This window comes from Oryza glaberrima, chromosome 3, assembly GCF_000147395.1.
Source record: "Oryza glaberrima chromosome 3, OglaRS2, whole genome shotgun sequence".
NCBI classification, from domain to species: Eukaryota; Viridiplantae; Streptophyta; class Magnoliopsida; order Poales; family Poaceae; genus Oryza; species Oryza glaberrima.
Window position 1 is genome coordinate 19397673 of NC_068328.1, and position 23708 is coordinate 19421380.

Genomic DNA, 23708 nt, shown 5'->3' on the forward strand with positions numbered 1-23708 from the left:
TGGAGGTAGAACAGCGGGGTCACCGAGGAAGCTGCTGCTACTAGCCACCACTTCTATGGCTTCCGACCAGGACTACTCTAGCAAGATCGCCTACTATGGCATCGAGGACGATGACGACGGGTGCTTGATTTGGCAGAAGGAGGACACCAACAAGATCGACACGCTGATGAGCACGAAGGATGGTGAGGAGGAGGACGTGCTGACGTTCGGCAAAATTTGGCATATATTGTCAGTCAAGGAGAAAGTAAAAACGGAAATAATGGCATGATTTCGGTTGCCAAGAAACATAGATTACATCGGCTAAAGGCCCAAGCAAGTGGAATCGGCTACGATTGATATCGGCTTTGGAAGTTATAAAAGTTGCCGATGGAAGTTGTCAGTAGCCGGAAGTCGAGTTCTTGTCAGGATAAGAAAATTGGTCAATTAAGGAAATATCATCCAGAAGAGAATAAGTTCGGAGGAATCTGACATGGTGATTTATCTATCAATTAGCAAGACTTAGTTGTTTCTTCCTTCTATATTTTAGGAAAGTGTGTTTTAGATACCAGTATTGGGCTTGTAATTTTTTACTTTTATCTTTAGAAAAGTTTGCGTTGTGTTCGATAAGTATTAGTATTTGCTCATGGGTATAAATATGTATACCCAGGGTCTTTTGTAATAACAACAGTTCAATAATATATTTTTTGGCGCATTGCCACCTAGTTTTTATCTTGACGAGTTCTTATTTCGAGTTGGGCTGCATCGTTTGAGTTTGATGTCTAGCAACGAGGTAAGTTCCGTCAATTTTGTTTGTATCATCGGGGCTAGTGCTTCCATCGGATGGATTTGAAACTCTAATCCAGTCGATATAAGCATTATTTATCATATACATTAGCTAATCTAAGTTGACAATATTATTTAACTTCTATCGATCGATCCAAATTTGGCTATGGTGATATTTGACTAAACTATAGTGTTGCTTTAGATTAGTTAATGTATCTACCACCATGAATATCAATTGTTTGCTTGTCTAGACCTATCAATTTTTATTATTACTTGATGTTGCATCAGTTAGGTTTGATCTACTAAATTATAGGTTTGATCTACTAAATTATAGTCAAAGTTGTAAGAACTAACTTGCTTTATAATTGCCGATAGGTGTTGAATTGGGGTTTCAGCCGATCTTACCTAATATAGCTATTTTAGATTTAAGTTTGTATGTTCTTTCTTTACCTTATCTATTATATGTATCGTCTTATGCAATTGTATCACACTTATAAATCTATTAAGCATACTATCAGTTTTGCACTATCTTAGTTAAGTCCAATTTTGGTTTGTTCTAATAGATTTAACTATGTATGATATATTTACATAAGACTGGCCGATATATTATCTATCTATAACCTAAGTAATTTCATCGGCTATTGTATGAATATATATAATTATCAATTTGTATGATTTTTGTCACTAGCAATTAATATTGTTTGTCCGGTTAAGTCCGATCTATCATCGTTGCTTATATTAAAGAGAAAGATTGAATTAGTTATTATAATGCTATTCATTTTTAAGCCGATCATGATTGCTTTAGGTCTTGTTCATACTTCTCATGTTCATTGACTAGTTATTTAGATCATATAATTGTATAATATTCAACTTTGATTTCATCAATCTTATGCTGCATTGGGTTTGACCTATAGGATTGGTTTTACCAAAGAATAATTATTTGCATTTATGTTCAATCTAAATCTAGTTTTATGATCGTTATTTTATACAACTTATAGCCGATTCGATCCAGCATCGGCTGATACGATACAACATCGGCCATTGGCCGATCGGGACCTTTTCTATTGTTTATCTTGTTAACAGGGGCGGATCCAACGTGGGTGAAGTGGGGACTCAAGTCCCCCCTATACCCACAAGACCCATGGATACCCCCGAAGCACCCCTTCGATTTTTTCACCATGAATGATAAACTAAAGGTCCCTAAATGGCTGGAGATTGAAGAAACTGTGTAACTGAGCCCCTCCAATTTTTTATTCCTGGATCCGCCCATGCTTGTTAATTGCAGGATCAAATCAGCTGGCATGCCCTGAACCCAAATTTTAGGACCTAAAAGGAAAGTGAAGCAAATCTTCCAAGCCTTCGTGCGGAGGTGTTAAATTTTGCACCAACACATTGTTGGCACGTCCGGTGTGATGAGTATTTTCACCATGTCGGAGTAGTAGATAAGTTATTTGATGATCAAAAGGCCAAATTGAGTGAAGCTATTCAAGATTATCAAAAACTCTATTTGGAATCTTTTAGTATGACTCGGCAAGGACTCGTACTGAAGTCTGAATTCCCTAAAGCCGATGATAGCAAGAGAAGGCAGTACACCTCTGTGACACCCTGGAATAATAATCGATAAAGAAGAAAAACAAGAAAAAGAGATGACATAAAAGAAGGATGGGCCACTTCGTTCCTTGGGCCAAGTAAGCAAGCTAAGCTACCATGCATGCAACAGCAGCTCAACTGTCCTTGGTCCTAGCCTGGCGACCAGCAGCAGTAATAGTGCAGCGAAGCAGCAGTGCCGACTGCCGAGCAGCAGCAGTAGCAGCGAGCAAGTAGTTGTTGGAAGTTTAATCCCACCTCTGCAAGCTAAGGAGAAATAAAGTGTCGAAACTAGAATTCAACAATACGAAAAGGGGGTTCCGCAAAGTATCTAAAGTGGATGGGTGATGAGATGAGGGTTTATACAGGTTCAGGCCTTCTCGATGAGAAGTAATACCCTACTCCTGTTTAGGTATTGTATCCGTCGGTTGTTGTATTGATCTGACGATCTAGGTTGTGGTTATGCCCTCAAGGAACATCCTGCCCTCATTATATAGACGGAGGAGACAGGTTAACAAGATAGAGATTTAACCCAATATGGTTTAAATCTCCTAGAACTACTTTACAATCTTACCGAACTAGGACTACAAGCCGTTTTCCTGATACATAAACGTAATAACTGAGTCTCAATTCTTTACCTATTCTATATACATAATCTATAGCATTTTGGATTTTTCGCATATTTCTGTATTTACATGCATACACGTTATAATTGTATAGATAACAAGCACGACAATGGTGAAGGAGTGGTTTTAGTTGCTGATCAGGTTGAATCGGAGAAAGGCAAGTGCTCCCCTCATTCTTTGAACATATTGAAACCTATGCTTCGGGGAAATGAAATGTTTTCTTTACAAAATTGCACGCGTATTTGCTAAAACATTATTTGAAATGTGGTAGATGTTAGCTATGACCTATTTGCTGCATAATCCTCCTTGAAACTTGTATTCACCACTAATTGTAACCTTAGGATGGTTTAGAGTAGTCGTCAAGTGCTCAAACGGGTATTATACATGCTTATAAATTTGCCATATGCTTAGCCATGCTTAGAAACTATACCTGAAACATAATGGATCATTTATACTCAACATCTTGGGGATTTTGTAACTTCTGGACAAAGATGTATACTTTGGTTATTTCTGAACTAATATGATGAAAAATATGTTTTAAGACTTGGGCGGCAAGTGGTATACATATAGTGGTAGTTGCACACCGATAGGTGGAGTGTTTGCCTGAGTCGACTAAGGACCGAACTTTATGTCACCAACTATTATATACCGTGCAACCACATGTGCTAGTATGGGATGACCTAAGCTCATTACGTTGTTTATTATTGTTGATATTTCTTAACGATATTAATAGGAACTTAATCCTAAACAATGTTGCCAGAAATATTAAACGATATTCTTATGGGTTACATATATAAATCCGCAAGTGCACGGATATACCGCTGTAGCATTTTACCCGGAAGTATTTCCAAGGTATCGTCTTTATTTAATCCCAAGGGAAGATATGGTAAGAGAGTACTATGTTATAAATTCATATGACACTTATATGCCTGAGTCTAATGCAGGGGTTAATCAATTGAGGATAATGATAGATTTGACACATAAAAGGAATAGTTTACAATACTCTCACTAAATTAAGTCTAGGTTAAGTAGAGAAGAATAAGAAAAGCATCATTTCTATACTTCTATGTGGCTAATGTACACTTGCTAATGTACAACTATGTGGCTAATACCCCCAAACTATGCATTCCTGGTATATCGAGAAACAACCCCATATTGCTGAGTTCCTTACGACAATCTGTCATGGCTATCCAATCGGTTATAAATACAGAGGAGTACCCGCACTAGGAACCTTTCTTAACTCTATATACGCACGTGAAGGAATACCCGTACTAAGCTGTCACCATCAGCGGCCTATCTCTATAGATCCGTGGCATATAGCACCACTTAATGATATCTAATAATCTAAGCACCACGCTTACATTACTAAATATTACTCTACATCTCTGCAGATGACATAGAGCAACCATATAAATGAACACTAAGCCAATACCATTCCATATCTCTGGCAAGTTATCCACATAATTAATGAGAGTCAAGAATAAACTAAAGTTGGTACTTGAATAATTATGCAAACATAGTAAAGGACCAAACTACATAAAGAAGAATATTTTATTAATGGATAAAGTCTTACAAGAGAGGGAAGAACTTCTAGAACCATACTCAAATTCTCCGGAAGACTTGAAGAACTCAAGAAGACTATTCTAATTCTAACTCTACTAGAAAAAAATGCCTGTGCGTTGCAACGGGTGAAGTTTATTTTAATCTTATTATTGTTATATGGTTTAGTTAAGATAAAATTCACTGTGGGAGTTCGCTTGGATATATATATATATATATATATATATATATATATATATATATATATATATAGAAAATCATGAGCTGTAGTTAAGAGTGCGACCGTCTCAAGTTAGCATGCGAGTTTTTTTAAACAGATTTCTTTTATGATTCCTTATGTATTGCCAAAAGCAAACGATCTTAAAAACCAACTCAAATCCGGATCTTAAAAGCAAACAAACCTAAAAACCGACTCATACACGGATGGCGTACCAAAATACCGACAAAAACATCTTCAATTTTTATAATAGTAGAGAAGAGATATAGATTAAAACCGAAACATACAATTAAAACCGACTCAAACACGGATTACGAACCACGGAAACATCATCAATTTTTATAACCGACTCAAACACGGATGACGGACCGTGGAAACATCAGATGACGAACCGCGGAAACATCTTCAATTTTTATAATAGTAGAGACTAGCACTAGAGCAAAATATGTAAACTAAGAGAGTTTCTTCACTTGATTCCTTCTTAGTGTGTGTTGAAATGAAGACAGGAGGTCCTTTTATAGTTGAAGTATGACAATTGGAGGCGCCAAAACCGGTAAAACTGTCATTGGAAGGTCAGTAGTAACCGTCACTGGCTTGGGCCTAGCACAGCGGAGCCAAGCCTGGGGTTGGACGAACCCAGGGGTCGGCCGAACCCTAGCAGGCTTCCCTGGCCCAGTGCTTCCTCTTGGACGTCTTCTGATGGAACCTCAGCCCAGTGGCATGATGGTTGGGCTCAATTCTAGGTGATTCAATAGGTTTGTGGGCCCATCCATTCTCATGTCGGCCACATGTCGGGCTCTGTTTGGTTGAACGGTGATTTTCCATCATTTCTCCTCCATTTATAAATTGATCCCCTGTATGCAAATACTTTGCCAAGTACAAGTGGAACTAGATTATTTCTAAATAAATATACATGCAACCATTGTTAGTTGTCCATTATTTCTGGAAGTATTGACGGTCGAAATTGGTCTATAACGACCGTCAACAAACCGCCCCAAGATTAAACCTTTTATCGTCCTGAGTAAAGGACATGCAAAGGCAAAGCTTAGTTGTTGATCAAGAGTTGCTACTATGCCGTATATCTTAAAGACACAAAGTGCATAGTATGAGTACTCTCTCTCGAGTTAAGTGAGTTAGCACGATGGCTTACCCATACACCCAATGCTACTCTACTTTAACATATGATATCTCGCAACAACCTAGACTTAGATCATGCAATGTTCTACTCACAACTCTCAAGTTCCAGAATAATATTTGGCCTTCAGACTTGAGAGAGTTCTTAACTATGAAGTAACACATAAGAGATATAAAACAGAGCAACTATTCATCATTTCAACATATAAAATAAGTAGTCTTACCTAGCATATAAAAATCTAACCTATATTTTTGTTCTTTTTATGTTTCGCAAATTTTTATGTTGTTGGTACACGTGGGTTTTGGAAAGCACCAAAACATAAGTTTTGAAATTATTGGACTAGATTGGGTGCGTTCGTTTCAAAAAATTTCTCCGTGACTCACACGACGAGCTTTTATCATTTAATGCCGATATTGGCACATGTGAGTGCAAGGTTTTTTCACCGGAATGAAAAAGTTCATAAAACACCAAAACATGAGTTTTGGACATATTGGAGTGGATTGGGTGCGTTCGTTTCGAAAAATCTCTCCACGATACAAACGGCAAAAATTTGTCAATTAATGCCAATCTTGGCCTATATTGCTAAATAATAGGAAATACAAAATAAAACAGTGATAACACAAGACTTTAAATAAAGCGGTAATTTAATAATTTAAAATAAACTATTTTTATAAACTGGGATTAAATATGCTCAAGGATGATACGACTTGCCTTGCTCAAAGAGAACGGTCTTCCGAACCTTCGGCGACGACCGCGAACCACGCTTCGGGAACCTCTAAAAAGACAAGAGCTACACGAAGCACACAAGCAAAGCTAAAACCTTATAAAGAAGCAATAACAATACATAAAAAGAAAAGCACAGGGTTCTTTAAATTATAACAAAAATTAAGAGATTTGAATGGGTCGATTCAGAGTTCGCATGACCAAGATATAGTCATCCGAAGTTTAATGTTGTTATATAGAGGTTTATGGATTATTGTAATTAATTTTGCAACTATAAAACATGTGTAAAGCGCCAGCCTGGAAAAGAAAAGAAAGTTGCACAGCTGACATGTCGACCCTACACGTCAACCTAAAGGCCGGGCAAACAACTGCCGACACTGGTACACGGGTACCGAGACCGACAAGTGCACGACGTGCACGGTAGCAACACCGAGAGGATGAGGAGGGGGCAGCGAGGGGAGGGGTCCTCACCACAACAGGACGAGGTGCATAATGACGACAACGAACGGACAAGGCGGAGATGGCTTGGGACAGACCGGTGGTGACGAACGAACGACACTTCGGCGGCGACCATAGGACGAAGGCAAGATGAGGCCGGCGCAACTTTTGATGACGCGGAGCTGAGAACAAAGACGACGATGGGACAGCGGCACACTTGACGATACGTGGACGGCGAACGGGCGTGTCTTGACGGAGGGACGAACACCACGACGAGGAGGACGATGGCCGGGAACGACAAGGAGATGACGACGAAAGGCACGACGACGAACACCGACGGTTCGGGCGGAGGGGAGGCAAGGCCGAGGAAGACCTTGCCGCTGCGATGCGTGGTGGTTCGGCTAACCGACGCACGAGCGAGGAGGAAGGGGCGGCCCAAGGAGCTCCGATGAGGAGGATGGACAGGGCGGCACAGTGGCAGCGTTCCGACGACTATCGGACAAAATCGAGGAGTGGCTGGGGTGGAGGGCGACGTCGGCCGGTACTCAGCCTCGGCGGGAGGGGTGGCTGGAGGCGGCCGGCGCTGGGAAAAGAGGAGGAGGCGGGGAGAGGTGTTGTGGCCATGGGGAAGTTCGGGAGGAGGCAAAAACGAGAAAAATGGAAGGAGGGGTTTCCATTTTATAGTGGAGGGGAGGGAGCCCGCCACGGGAAAGGCGAGGGTGGCACCAAGAATGGCGGCCGGCGGCCATGAAAGGTGGCTGGAAATGGCGCGGCCATTCCGGGTGATTGAGGGCGCCATTCAAGGGGGGAAATTTGGGGGAATTGAAGAGGAAGGAAAGGGGATTAATTCCCCCCTCCCCAATTAATTTTGTAATTAGTCATTTGAATCGCATGGATTTGAGGAAGGAAGGAACTAGGGTTCATGGGAGAGAGAGGAGAGGAGGCCGGCGACTGGAGGTCGAAGACGACCTGATAGGTGGGGCCCACGCGGAAGGCACGCGGGCGCACGTGCGGCGGGCTAGGGCTGGGCAGGAGGCGGCCTGGGCGGCGCGGCTTGGGCCGGGAGGCAGCCCAGGTGGGAGCGGGAGGGGAGACTTGCGCCGGGGCAGGCCAGGAGGAGAAGAGGAGGGTGTGTACCGGCCTAGAGGAAAAGGAGGAAGGAAGCCGAGGGAGAGGAGGGGGACCTTGGGCCTGACTTGGCCCAAAGGAAAAGGAGGATTAATTTTTAGTTTTTGTTTTTAATAAACTGTGAGAATTGTTTTTGTTGCTTAATAAATATTTGCGGTGCTATGATAATTTAAGCTCCTTTTAGACCAAGGAGAATTTAAGAAAAATACTCCGGGCCACTTTCAAATTTTTCTTGTACGCATTTTAATGTTTGCCAATTTTTTTTTGAATTTTAATTAACTAGAAAAATGTTCGTGCGTTGCAATAGGTGAAGGCTATTTTAATCTTATTATTGTTATACAGTTTAGCTAAGGTCAAAACGAGAGGATTTGGCGCCGGGAAAACCTAGGGTTTGATTTGGAGAGATAAACTCGAACCCGGGTTTGATTAAGATAAACTACAGGGAAATCGGCTCCAGTTCTTGGGGAAAAGATAGAGGGGGATAAGGGGATGATTTCTCCTCAACTAATCGGACACGGGGGGTGAACGGGTGCGGCGGAATCGTCGGGGAGGCGGCGGTGCTCGGGCTCGGCCGGCAGCTAGAGGTAGGGGATGAATCCGACATGTACGGCCCACATGTCGGCGGCAGAAGGAGAGAGAGGGATGGGGTTCGGGCCGACATGTACGGCCCACATGTCGGCCGGCGCGACGGATGGGAAAGGAGAGTTGGGCTGGATTCGGCCCAATGGCTTAGGGGAGGGATTTTAAAACCTTTTTTAATTAGGGTTAATTGGATCCATGCCACGGTAACTTTGCCAAATTAAAAAAAATGCCACTACTATTCATCATATCGGTTACATGCCACTAAAAATTTATAAAATTGGAACCATGCCACTCCCGTCACTTTTTCCGTCCTCCTCTCTCACACCGTTTCCATTCCCGTCCTCATCCCCCTCGTCAGTAGGCTACAGGGTGCCGCCGCGGTGCACGACGGGGTGGCCACCGTTGTCGCCATCACCATCGCCATCGTCGACATCCGGCGCCGCTCGCGGACGTAGGGGCGGTGTCGTTCCTCGCCGCGCAGCTCACGGTGCCGTCTGCCGCCTTCGAGAACATGGCGGCCGCTGCTCAACATCTCCATCGCCGCGGTCGTCTCTCTCCTCAGGGCGGCACCCAACGCCGGCACCACCAAGGACGCGCTCGCCAACCTCTCCCGCTCCAAGGATGCCGCCGCCAGGGACTTGTCGCCTCCTTTCTCGCCTTCCCCTCCCCATCCCCTTCCACTGTCGCCTACCTCAAGCCGCTCCAGACCGGCTACCCCGACGATTCTGACGCGCGCTTTGTCTTCCACAGGGTCCCCGCGCTCCTGCGCCGCCTCCCGCTGGTCGACGGCACCACCCGCCTCTTCGCCTCCAACCACACCCTCTTCCCTTCTCCCTCCGTAGATCCCCTCCACTCCGCCGGCTCCCACCCCACAACGGCAGCCGACGCCCTGTACCTGCTCGCTGCACGCGTTGTTGGCACCCTTTCCTAGCTCGTCGTTGATTCCGCCCCCTAGCTCAAATAATTCCTAGATGCAAACTATTCTAGGAAGTAAATAAGCAAGCAAACTATTTAAAAAAATTATAGATAGATCATTTAATGATTAATTTATTATTTAAATAACTACTGAAATATTCTCTATATTATTAAAATTAGGAATTGAGCAGTGAAAAACTGAGAAAATTCCATATAGCATAATTAATCATGGCGAATTTAATAAAAATTAAATCCAGCCATGCTTTATATTTAGGAAATTTTACTTCCCGCATTTAACTTCAGTTATAAATTAATGAGCATTTAATATAAATTGTAAAAATAATTTATTAAATAATTATAAATCCTAAAACGAAAATCAGGATATTACATGGCACACGTGGGTGCAATGTTTTTCACCGGAATGAAAAATTTCAAAAAGAACCAAACCATGAGTTTTTTACATACTGGAGTGGATTGGGTGCGTCCGTTTCAAAGCTGTTGTCGAAACGACAACTGCATACGTCGAAAGACGTAGTTACTCAACAGTGGTTAGAAAAAAGAAGTATACTAAATTTTGAATTTCACTTGGGATCCCCCCATTATATGGCCCTAGGGGACTATTTATAGCCCCATTACAGGTTCTTACTACTAAGGTTTAGGTTGTACAGGGGAATTTACATGATTACCCTTACAAAAGGGACATTTACAGGGGTACATAATGTTATAGGGGCTCATGGGCCCCTGATGGGCCGTCTGGCGATCGCCGGCCTAATGGCCGGAAAGGCTTCCTCGGCCCTCGCGGGGGCGAACTTGTCAAGGCGAAGTCATCCTCCTTTGGCAGACGGTCTTCGCCTTGCACCCTTCGCCTGAGACGCCTCTGGCCTGGCGCTACTCTTCGCCTTGCGCCGTTGTTGCTCCATAGCCTTCGCCATGGGTTTCGGCAAGTTTGGTTGAAGGGCTCCTTGCCATCCGCCAACAAGCCCCTCACGGGCAAGGGTGAGATTGGAGCTTCGGCCGAGACCGTGCAAACCATGTGGTATGGTATGCGGCGCCCCCTTTCAACCGATGTTCCTGCCGAAACCTACATTATTCTTGCGAATGAAGTTTGTTATTTGTGCGGCTTGTATTAATTTGCCGCGCTTCGCCTCCTGCGATTGATGGTTATATATATTCTTTTTTCCTGGGTCGAACGGAACAGTATTGGGCCTTCCTATCGTGGGCTTTTCACTGTGCCGCTCGGTCTATAGGAATTTACCGTTTCGCCTACCCTTGCGACACGTGGCGCTTTGTTACTGGTGGGTAGGCGAACGGTCGCCTGGGTGGGCTATATATTCCCACTGCTCTTTCCTTTTCACCGCCCCACTTGCCATTTTACCGCGCGCGCTCTCTTCCTTCGTCTCTTCCTTTCACAGCATCTTTCGACCCCTCACGCGTTTCGCCGAATCTCTTTTTTCGCCGAATCTCGTTTTTCACCACCGCAAACGCACCGTTCGCCATGGCCCCACGTAAGCCAAACCCTACTTCGGCGAAAGGGCCAGATCCCGGCCGAGTCGATGACGACAGCACCACCTTTCTTGGGGTCTCTCTTGTAGACGACGTCGAGCTGGCGAAGCTGGTCAGCTCCGGAGCGTTGGTTAAGGGGCAGGCTTTCGCCCCAGGGAAAACCGTGGTGCCGAAACTTGTCGACAATCGGACAGTTGTGTTCGCCGTATTTTTTGAGGCAGGGCTACGGTTTCCCTGCAACATGTTGTTGCTGGAAATCCTTCACCTCTTCCAGGTAGAACTTCCGCAGCTGAGCCCGTCGGCGCTTGTTCGGATCGCTATCTTCGACTGGGCGTGCCGGACTTCCGGGTTTGAGCCTAACGCCGAGCTCTTTGGCGCCATATTTTTCGCCACCGTGAACTGGAAGACGGTGATTACCCTGGCTGGAACGAAAAAAACAGTGTTCGGGAGCGTGAACTTCAACGTTCGCCCCGAGCGGTCCGATCTTTGGCCGGTGAACGCTGCCATGTCGAAGTGGGACCGCCATTGGATGGCGAGGTGGTTCTACCACACCATCCCCTTCGAGGCTGGTTCTGAATCAGTGAAAGCCCTCCGGTGCCGGCGCAGGGCGATTGCGCCGAACTGGAGACCCAAGATCGCCGTGGACGGCACCATGGAGGCGCGTTCGTTCTACTGCGGAAGGTTTGCTCCCGCCTTAGCTGCCGTGACTTGGTGGAGGAATTTTTTATGCTTCGCATTTTTCCCCTTTCCCAGTCATGGCAAGTCACGGTTGAACAAGGTGAAGAGGTCGACGGTTTGCCGAACCTGATACTTCCTGAGGGGGCGAACAGTAAGACTGTTCTTTTGCTATATACTGCTATGCTTTGTTATTTCGCCTTATTTGACCTTTGACATAGCTTCACACTCTACTTTTACAGTGTTGACCCTCGACCAGGCCGAAGCCGAAGCCTGTAGGATGATCGGCGATGTTTCGGTCGTCGAGTATAGTCAGCTGTTAACGTGTCAAGCGGCTAGGCGGGTGAACCGGGTTTACAATGGCGAACTGCCTCCCCGGGTGAATCCTCAAAAGGCTGACGACGAGGCAGGGTCTTCGCGAAAGCGGATGCGTGGACAAGTGAAGCTTGCCCCCAGGAAGTGAAGGGTTCCTACTTCGTCTGACTCTGACGCCGACGACGAGGATGATGCCGAAGAACGTGACGGCGAGGAGGAAGGAGAGGAAGAGGAGGAGGTGGAGGCTGTGGCTGATAAGGCCGCGAGCGAGGCGGTCGAAGACCGTGTCGACACCCCCGGCTACACTCCTACCCTAAGTCCCGGTCACAACGAGACCGGGGTGAAGTCGAATAGCTCCCCCCTTCGTCGGAAGGATTTGGAAGGGGCGAAAGCCCTAGTTGCGTTCTCTTCAGGTGCAGCGGCGAAGGGAGGTTCTGTCAAAAAGGTGGCTAAGAAGAAAGGACTCGTCGATGTCGCTCGCGTTTTTAGCGACGACGAGTCCTCCGACGAGACTCCGACTTCGCCCGCTGGTCGCAGCCTGGATCTTTCGGCCGCCCCCATTCATCCATTCGGCGCCGCTGGAGTGGACGGTAGTACCGCCGCTGGGGCTTTGGCTTCCGCGGAAAGGATTGTGACGGCCGCGGCGAAAGTATTCGGTAGTCCTCCGCCTCAGCCGGTTGCATCGCCGCTGATTGAGGCGAAGGGAAAGAGAGCGGTCGCTGAGACGTCCGCTTCGGAATATTCGCTCTCGGTACCCCGCTTTGCCACTAGTGATTTCGAGACGCGTGCGGACCTCCTTCCTTTTGTGGAGGGGGTAAGCAATCTTGTACTGCCCGCCAGTGCCCCGAGCTTGTTCACTGAGCTGAATGAGTTCGACGAGGGGTGTTCTGCTATAAAAAGCCTGGCTGTTCGGGTACGTTTCCCTCCCCGTTTTTTTTATCTTTACCCTTCCTCTATCTTGTTTTTACAATTGACACTTGTTCTCATCGCCGCTCGTATTCTGCGCCCAGATCCTTGCGGCTCACTGCTCAACGGAGCGAACCGTGCGAGCCCGACTTTATGGGTTCAAAAGCCGTCTTCGGGCCAAGGATGACGAGCTAGGCCGTAAAAATTTGGAGATGGAGGCCCTTGCCAACACTCTTAAGGAGGCGAAGGCTGAAAACAAGCGGCTCCAATTGGAACTGGAGAAAGGGAAAGAAGCCTGGACCGAAGTCGATCGCTTAAAGGCCGAACTGGAGAAAGAGAAGGCCCATTCGGCGGTGCTCATCGACTATTACAACCTTATTGAGCCGAAGATGGAGGCTCTTCACCAGAAGGCTAGCAGGGCCGAAGCGAGCGCCGCGGAGGAGTCGCAGCGGTTTTCGCGGGAGATGGCGAAGACCACCGAATCCGCGAGAACGGCTTGCCAAACACTCCGCCTCGCCCTTACCGACATGGGCGCAAAGGTGCGGGGGGTCCCTACCGAGGATGCTCAGCCTTCGACTTCTCGGAGTGGACCCAGCAGGCCGGCGGATCGGTTTCGGACTGCGCCACCGCGTACAGCGACTGCTGTGCGTGCGTGTCAGCGGCCTTTACCATGGGCCTCCTGCAGCAGTTCGGCTGCGAGCACATCGCCGAGTTCCCCAAGTACACGAAGGGGGATTGGGAAATCAGTGCGCAAGACATTTCGCCTGCACTTCGTGCATGGCGAAAACAATTTTGGCAGAAAGACGGCTGCTCCGCCGCTAAGGCACGCCTTTTGGAGCAGCTGGCGAAAGCTGAGGCGGCGGACCTTTGTGAAGAGGAAGGCGCGGCGGCCGGAGGGGGTGGAGGTGATGCCCAGGACCACCCAGAGGTGTGAGGCCCTCCGCCCTTCTCTTAGATTTTCATAGTTTTCTTTTGGTGTTCGCTAGATGTGGCGTATATTCGGCAAACTGCCACTAAACCTTAAAAAAGGCCTTTTGGTATGCTTTTTTGGCATATTTTTATTTCACTCGTTTCGCATTATGCCATACCTTCCCCTTCTTTCGCCTACTCTTACCATGCAAGATGTGTTTTGCCTTTTCTGCACTGTCTACCAGGGGGTCCGCCGAAAATCGTGCATTCGGCCCCCTTCTGGGAGCTGGCGAAGTCAAAACGAGAAATTTGTGGCATTGAAAGGGCTGCCGAAGACGCGATGTCCATTTCGGCTTGTTTATCGCGAAATGGAGATAAACGGTCGCAGCTATAAGGTTATCAAGGTTGCCAACTGGCTACTTGCTCACCCCGGGCGAACCTTAGAAGATTACGATCTTGTTCACTCAAGACGTTTGGAAGATATGGCTCGCTTTTGGCGAAACCATCAGAAGACTAAACGCCAGGAATCGATCTCTCAGCGTCGTTACAGCTTGGTCTGTGTTTCGCCCCCTACTCCTCTTAAGGTTGTGTATGATATTAGTAGTGATGACGAACCTAGTTCATCCGACCATTCCTTAGGGAGGGATAATGATTACTGGGGTGAAAATGTAATTTACTTGTAAAATGAATTGTATCGGGTTGTAAACCTTGTATTCTTCGATTATTTTTTCGAAGCTAATAAAGAACGTGCTTTATTTCCTTTTCGCTATTTTTCGCATCGTCACATTTTGTGCTTTTGTTAGGCCGGAACATGCCGGCCCCTTTGCATATATTAGCGAAATAGGTGTACTGACTTTTCAGCTTTTCATCGTTCGTTTTCGATCTGTAGCGTTCTGTGTCGAGAGAAACGCTTTTGCTTTTATGCTGATCGGTCGTAACGTCGTTCAGCTATTTATTTTCTGAGACAAGCTGTTGCGGTTTCAACGTTCGGCGAGCAATGCTTCGGCCGATTCGTTTCGCCCCCTTGGCCCTTTTCGCTGATCAGGCGTTTGCCTTGGGGTTTTTCCACAAATTATCAATCATACGAAAAGTAAGAAGGCGGAGGACACAGAGATTTTATACTGGTTCGGGCCTCCATGGTGGATAATAGCCCTACATCCAGTTTTTTTTTCTTTTTCTCTCTCTTTTTTTGTTCTCGCCGAAAGGCTTACATAGTGCCGAAGGGCTTACATGACAGTATGTACATTTTTACAAGTTGGCGATTTGGGTGCCACCCATTCTAGACATAGAAGCGCTTGAGGGAGGCGGCGTTCCAGGAATGGTCGAACTCCTCGCGTTCGAGTGTCGCTAGGCGAAAAGATCCCGTCCTGGACTTGCGCTTGATGAGGTTTGGTCCTTCCCACTTTGATTCAAGCTTGCCAACTGCTACTGGGTTCGCCTTCTTCCTTAGGACGAGATGACCAGGTATGAGCTCCGTGGGTCGAACTTTTTTGTTGTAAGTTGCCGAAGTGCTTGTGGCGTACTTGTGCATGTGCTCGAGCGCTTCGACTCTTACTCCTTCCAAGAGTTCGAGCGATACTTCGCGTCCTTCTTCACCCCCGGAAAACATCACCCTTGGTGAGTTAGCCCCTAGCTCTGCTGGGGTCATTGCCTCATCGCTATAAAGAAGCATAAACGGGCTAAACTTGGTTGGTCTTGTGGGGGTCGTCCGAAGAGCCCAGAGAACCGATAGCAATTCCTCTGGCCATTTGCCTTTCGCCGCCCCCTCAAGTCTTTTCTTCAGTGCTTCTAAGATCTTGCCATTTGTACGTTCGGCCGCCCCATTTGACTGCGGGTGTGCGACGGATGCGAACTTGATTTCCAGGTTAAGCCCTTCGCACATTTCTCTGAACTTATCAGAGTCAAACTGCTTGCCGTTGTCAGTAGTGAACTCCTTTGGCACTCCGAAACGACAAACAATGTTTTTCCATACAATTTTCTGTACTGCTGCCGAAGTGATTGCCCCAAGGGGTTCGGCTTCAATCCATCGAGAGAAATATTCCACAGCTACAATTGCGAATTTATACCCATTTCGCGCTACTGGGAACGGCCCAATGATGTCCAGTCCCCATCTGGCGAAGGGCCATATTGGCGCAATGGGCTGCAGATCATACTGGGGCGCGGCTTGGCTTCGGCCATGACGCTGGCAACTTTCGCACTTCTTGATTTGCTCAACACAGACTTTCAACACAGTGGGCCAATAAACTCCTTGTCTAAATACTTTGGAGGCCACTGTTCTTGCAGCCTAGTGCACGCCGCATAGCCCCTGGTGTATCTCCTTTGCCATTTCTTCGCCTTCGGCAAATGAGATACAATGAAGTAAGGGTTGAAGTACCCCTGTGCGGTAAAGCTGACCCGAAACCATCTTATATTTCGTGGCTCTGAGCTGCAAACACTTCGCTTCTGCTTCGTCTACCGGAAGCCAGCCTATTTCAAGGTGTTTCATAAATGGGGTTCGCCAGTCATGTGGGTCTTCGCCCCGTTTCTCCCGGTTGATTGCCATGACTTCGGAGCAGTCCATGGGCACACTTGGAGCATGCAGGACTTCGAAAAAGATGCCCGGCGAATGTGGGACACCACAAGCAGCGGATTTCGCCAAGGCGTCTGCCTCCCCGTTCTGGTCTCTAGGCAAGTGTTCGACCGTTATACCGGTGAAGCATTTTTCCATGGACCGAACAGCCTCCAGATACCTCTTCATGCCCTCTTCTTTTGCCTCGAAGGATTTGTCAACATGACCTGCTACCAACTTAGAGTCAGTTCGAATTAGCAGGCGCCGGACTCCTAGTGCTTTCGCCTTTCTTAGGCCCAGGAGAACGGCTTCGTATTCTGCTGCATTGTTGGTTGTGTCGAACTGTAATCTCGCTGCGTACCAAATCGGCACACCATTCGGCAAAAAGAGGACTGCCGCAACGCCTGCCCCCTTGTGCGACCACGAACCGTCAAAGCACATCACCCAGAACTGTTCGGCCGGCTCGGGGTCGGGGGCAAGTACTGGAGTCCATTCAGCTACGAAGTCAGCTAGCACTTGAGACTTGATAGCAGAGCGTGCAACAAAATGCAAGTCGAACGGGGATAGCTCTGCCGCCCACTTGCTGAGCCGGCCAGTGACTTCCTTGCCTCGGAGTATTTCGCCCAAGGGGTACTGTGATGGCACTATGACTTTATTGGCCTGGAAGTAGTGCTTAAGCTTGCACGAAGCCATCACTAGAGCGTAAGCGAGCTTTTCCATTTCAATGTACCTTGTCTTCGCTCCTTGCAGTGCTTCGGAGACGAAGTAGACCGGTTTCTGTCCGGACTCTGTTTCTTGGACGAGTGCTGCACTGACTGCCACCGGCGAAGCTGCCAAGTATAATAGCAGTTCGCTTCCTGGGGGTGGGCTTATCAGAGCTGGCAGACTTTGCAAGTATTGCTTTAGCTCGTCGAATGCTGCTTGGCACTCTGGTGTCCAATTAGACTTTCCCGCGCCCCGGAGGGTCTTGAAAAAGGGCAAACCTCTTTCGGCCGCCTTTGAGAGGAATCGACTGAGTGCTGCAATTCGGCCTGCGAGCTTTTGTACTTCATGTACGCTTGACGGAGGCTTCATTTGCTGGATGGCATCGATTTTCTCGGGATTCGCCTCGATGCCTCTTTCGAAAACAAGGAAACTCAACAACTTGCCTACGCGGACGCCGAAAACGCACTTCTCCGGATTCAGCTTTATGCCTGCCGCGCGCAAGCTGTCGAACGTCTCTTGCAGGTCGATCGCATGGTCGAAAGCCTGGCGGCTTTTTATGACGATGTCGTCGACGTAAGCTTCCACGTTTCGCCCCAACTACTTGCCAAGGACCTTGTACACTAGCCTGGCGAAGGTTGCTCCTGTGTTCCTTAAGCCGAAAGGCATCCTGAGGTGACAAAATGTGCCGAATGGAGTGATGAAGGATGTTTTGGGGATGTCGAGCGGGTTCATGTGGATCTGGTGGTAACCGGAATATGCATCCAGAAAACTCATGAGCTCGCATCCAGCTGTTGAATCCACGAGCTGGTCGATTCGTGGCAAGGGGAAATCGTCTTTCGGACATGCCTTGTTCAGGTCTATGAAATCGACAGACATGCGCCATTTGCCATTTGACTTCCGCACCAACACTGGATTCGCCAACCACTCCGGATGGTCAATCTCTTGAATAACCCCCGCCCGGAGTAATTTTTGTACTTCGGTCTTCGCCGCTTCTTGGCGATCGGCAGACATCTTGCGCAACTTTTGTTTTCTTGGCTTAATATTCGGCTTGACTGCTTAGTGATGCATGATGAGATCCGCCGGGACGCCCCCCACCTCGTCAAGGCTCCAGGCGAAGATATCGATGTTCTTTTTGAGCACCTCTAATATGCTGTCAACTTCTTCTTTGCCCATGTTGCCCCCCAGTGATACGAGCTTTGTGGGGTCGGCATCATCAATCTGCACTTTTGTTACCTTGCCGTGAGGGGTGGGCTTCGGCGTGTGCTTCGACTGCTCATGCGGTTCGGTCTCAACATTGTGCACTACTCTGTTGATTATGGCTAGATCGCATTTTGAAGCGGCCGAAGGCTGAAGCCCCTTGACTACTATCACCCCTGTTGGGCCAGGCATCTTGAGCTTGAGATAATTGTGGTGGGAAATGGCTTCGAACTTGTTCAAGGTTGCACGGCCGAAGATGGCATTGTAGTTGTATGGGATGTTGACGACGTCGAACAGTATTTGCTCTTCGCGCCTGTTTTCTCCCGAGCCGAAAGCTATCAGCAAAAGTGCTTGGCCAAGAACTTGCACTGCCTCTCCGCTGAACTCCCGGAGCGACGCTGGTGCTGGTGTAAGAGCTTGGGTTGGCAAGCCCATCTTAGCATATGCTTCGGCGAAGATCACGTCGGCCGAACTCCCTCCATCGACCAGGATTCGTCGGACTTCAAAACCGGCTATCTCAGCTGAGATTACCAGTGGATCTTGATGCGGGAACAGGACTCCTTCGGCGTCTTCTGGCCCGAAAGAGATCAGCTGGTTCACGTACTGCGGCGCCCCCTCACCCGCCGAAGTGATGCTGTGGACCATGCGGATCTGCATCTTCCTCTGCCGTTTCGACAACTGGCTTGGCGGGTCAGCTCTTGTAATCACTTGGATTACCCTTCGTTGTGTATCTTGGCGTTGTTCGGCTGGGGGTGTTTGCTCCTGAACTGCTTCACGGGGTGCTTCGACAGTTGTTCCCTGCTGCGGCCTTGGGTCTTGCGCGTTGCCACGTTGCAAATGTTTCGGCATTGCTCCGTGGTGTGCGAAGAGCGTCTGTGAAAGGCGCAGTAGAGGTCTTTTCGGACCTTCTTGCGGGCTGGCTGCTGATGGTTGCTTGCTTGCTGGGCGTCGAACTCCTTGCGGAGGGCTTGCACTTCTTCGACAGCCATCACAGCCTTGCCCGCCCGATCTGTTCTGAACTTTCTCCAAGTCATGGGGGCTTGGCCTTGCCTTGGCGGCTGTCCCTGGATCGCCGGCTGAGACTGGCGAACAGAGAGGGGAGGTGGTTCGGCAATTTGAACTTGCGCTTGAGCTTGAGTAGCGGCGACGGAGGCTTTATCGTACTTAGCTTGTATAGCTTGTCGTCGCTTAGAATCCTCCTCACCCCTTGCGAACCCGTCAATGATGCGAAGTAGGTGCTCGAGTGTCTGCGGCTCCTTGTTGGCGATTTTTCTTGTTAGTTCGCCCTCAAGCAGACCGGCCAAAGCGGTGTTTATAACTAACGCCTCGGTTATGTCTTGAACTTGGCACCGGGCTTGCGAGAAGCGACGCATGTACTCCCTTATCGACTCCCCCGGCCTTTGGCGAATGCCAAGAAGGTGTTGCTGCGTCTTCGGCTCCTCATAGGTGCCTCGAAAGTTAAGGACAAAAACATCGCACAATTGCTCCCATGAGTAAATGCTATTGGCTGGTAAATTGAAATACTAAGAACGGGCGATGCCGTCTAGAGCGAGATGTATTACCTTCGCCTTAGTATTTTCGTCACTATGAGCTGCTTCGATCGCTGACTCGTAGATGGAGGGGAACTCCTTCAGGTCAGTTTTGCCCGAATAACGCGGGGCAGGTGGGAACTTGAACTGGGGCGGGATTGGACGAGTCTTGATTCCCCCACTCAGCGGCAGCCCCTTTTCGCCTCCCGCCCTGTTTACCGCACCTTGCTGCGGGTACGGTGTGGCGAAGGGCGAAATCGCTGCTTGTGCGTGGAGTTGGGCCGTGGCATTCGACTGCCCGGCTCCAACTGGTGGTACTTGCTGGGCCGCCATGGATGGGTCAAAGATTGGCTGCGACCACATCATGGCAGCTCGGATTGGTGCTTGGTTTGTTCCGAAGCCTGGGGTTGGAACTTGCTGCGGAACGGTTGGCACCTGAGCAGTGTTGACGAAGTCGAACTGCGGTCCTTGACTCCACGGCGAAGGTCCCGAGCCTAGCTGAATTGGTGGGAACCAATTGGGCGCACCTTGACTTGTATTCCCCACCGGGTGAGCCGATGGGGTTGTGCTTGAAATGTAGTGGGGTTGGTTGAGTTGCTGAAGGAAAGCTTGGAGTTGCGCCTGCAGAGCCGAAGCCCCTTCCGCCACTGATTGTGGCGCTTGGCCAGGTGGTTGATGCTGCCCGGCGAAGTACACCGGCGGCTGTGCGGCTAGTGGCGGAGAGGGCTGGGTCACCACTTGCGGCCGGACTTGAGGTGGGGCATAGCCTGCCGGATACTGAATGATTGGAGCCGACGTGGCCTTGGTCCGCCTTGTCGCCTCGTATGCTTGTTGTTGTTCTTGCATTTGGTGGAGCATGTCTTGAAGCCGTGTCATGTTCTGCTGCATGGCTTCCATGTCGGCTTCGGCTTGCGCTTCAGGGTCCAGGCTGATTTGGGCCTGTACAACAGTGAGCGCAGTTGGCGCCGTCGGCTGCGACGGGGCGGCTTGAGGCACCACCAGTTGGTTAGTCGAAAGGATCTCCGCCCTGGTCTGGAGTGCCCTTGCCGCCGCAGCCACCTTCGCCACGTCAGTCGTGTTCCGCACTTGTACTGAGGTTGCGGGGGCCGAAGATGGTTGTGGTGGCGCGGGGGCCGAAGGCGGCTGTGATGGCGCTTGTGCTTCTCCATCTTCGGCCACGGACGCCGAAGGCTCTGCTCCTTCCTCGGCGGCCATGTCCAGTCCGGCGTCGCTATCCTTCCGCCTGACAACCTTCTCCTTCACAACCCTCTTTGGTGGCATTCGCTCTCAGTGGTTTCGCTCGGACTCCCCACGGTCGGCGCCAGCTGTTGTCGAAACGACAACTGCATACGTTGAAAGACGTGGTTACTCAACAGTGGTTGGAAAAAAGAAGTGTACTAAATTTTGAATTTCACTTGGGATCCCCCCATTACATGGCCCTAGGGGACTATTTATAGCCCCATTACAGGTTCTTACTACCAGGGTTTAGGTTGTACAGGGGAATTTACATGATTACCCATACAAAAGGGACATTTACAGGGGTACATAATGTTATAGGGGCTCATGGGCCCCTGATGGGCCGTCTGGCGATCGCCAGCCTAATGGGCCGGAAAGGCTTCCTCGGCCCTCGCGGGGGCGAACTTGTCAAGGCGAAGTCATCCTCCTTCGGCAGACGGTCTTCGCCTTGCACCCTTCGCCTGAGACGCCTCTAGCTTGGCGCTACTCTTCGCCTTGCGCCGTTCTTGCTCCATAGCCTTCGCCATGGGTTTCAGTAGGAGCCATGATCAGGAATCGCCTTCGATGTCACCCGCAGAAGACGGAGCACCAGGAGCACCATCTCTACACCGCATAATGGTCAGTTTTGGAGTTGCATCTAGGGTTTATGCCGTGTGGTATTGCCCTGTTCCATTGTTTGTATGTGCTCTTGCGGCCGTGCTGATGTGCGCGAGGAAGATGGAAGGTAGAGATTAGATTGGATTGGTTTCTATTTTGGTTCAGTTTGTTTCTATATTTTTTTCACGTGGGACCTTTCCAAACCAGTGCTGGCTGTCCACCTCATGCAAACCATCTCCACTGAGTCTAATTCCCTCTCTCTCTTGGTTCCAAACCAACACCGTGAGATCCATACACCTTGGTAAAATAATTTTGGAGTGTCAGATTGGAGATCCGTTTGCAAAAAGAAAACCTATGTGACAAGAGCATTTCATTTTTGTATAGTTCTAATTTTGGCTTTGGAATTTTACATTTGAGTCCTTGTATCCCTTCTTTCTATGTAGTTAAGACCCAAAGCTGACATGTGGTAAAGCCACATCACCATTTAATTCTCAGCCGTTCGATCTAATCCGGACGCTCGCATAGGCGTGAAGCCTAGCCCACATCTCTTTTTAGGGTTTCTCTATTTCTCATGCCCCATCCGGATCGCTTACAACCGCTGTTGCCGCCGAACTCGGTTGCTTCCCCTCCCCGCCGTGCTGGTTTCCCCCATCCCTCACGCACGACAGCCGAGGGCCCGCTAGCGCCCGCGCTCGCTTCTCCTTCGGCCCAGCGTGCGCGCGCCAGCTGCGCTGCGGGCCCGCCAGCTGGCGCGCTCGCTTCTCCTCCCCGTGTCGCACTACCACCCCCATCCCCCACGCGCCAGCCATACCGCCGCGCCGCGCGCTTGTAGCGTCGGCTGTAGGTATCACGAGATGGCTGGGAGCCAAGCACTACGTGCGACCTCTAGGTTCCAGCATCCAGGGACTTGAGGAGACAGGCATCCATCAAATTCTCTACCAACCCTGAGCAACTCCAATAGAATGGCCAAATGGCTGGCCATGCTAAATTTTAGCAAGTATGAGGGAAAAATTGTCACGGCCGGAAATAACCCAACGGGCGTTCCTTACGTGTGTGCATTATTCCTTGTCCCAGGAGGCAAGGTACACCAAAAGTTGATACAATTCAGAGTTTAACAAGCGAAAGCGTAATTAATTAATTTATTACATGGGCGGCGAAGACCCAGCACACAAGAAGACAAACGAAAAACAGCGGAAGACTAGGGCGACGACCACAGGCGCTTGACGGCAGGCACGAGCTAGACACCAAAGCCTTCATCATCCAGGGGCTCCTCTTCTGGGTTTGGGACAAAATTGAGCAAGACTGAGTACAACCACCGTACTCAACAAGACACACCCACGAGTGCAGAATAAATGCAAGGGAGTACAAGGGAGCCATAATATAGGGGTTAGGGTTTGCAGTAAACAGCATTTAAAGACACTTAGTTGCTCAAAGCTATTTTGTAAATACGATCCTAGAGCTATACAATATTATTAATCAAGGCCGTGAACCCACACGAACCTGCCTTAACCCAAGGCCTACGATGATTCAGACCGAACTGGCAGCCCGACCCTGGGTCCCAGCTCGTCCCAAGCCAACCCAGGCCAACCATTCCACATTTTAGTTGTTAAGCAGGTTTTAAGAATTAAAAACACTAACTTGGGTACATTGCTCGGCTTGCCTATAACCGAGGGCACGGCTATTCGAATAGATTATACTCTGATCAGAGGGGTACATCTTTACCCACAAGACACATCTTCCTCACGTGTAACCACGTGCCACATACCACCACGGTATATGGACGGAAGACGTGACATAGTTTCCAACCCATCCTGGCCATAGACAAGAGTACCGACCCAACCCCACCTACGGCCGGAACCCCCGGGACAGGTAGGCAGGACTGAGCCCCTAGCAGCAGGACACCGGCCCTGTGCCA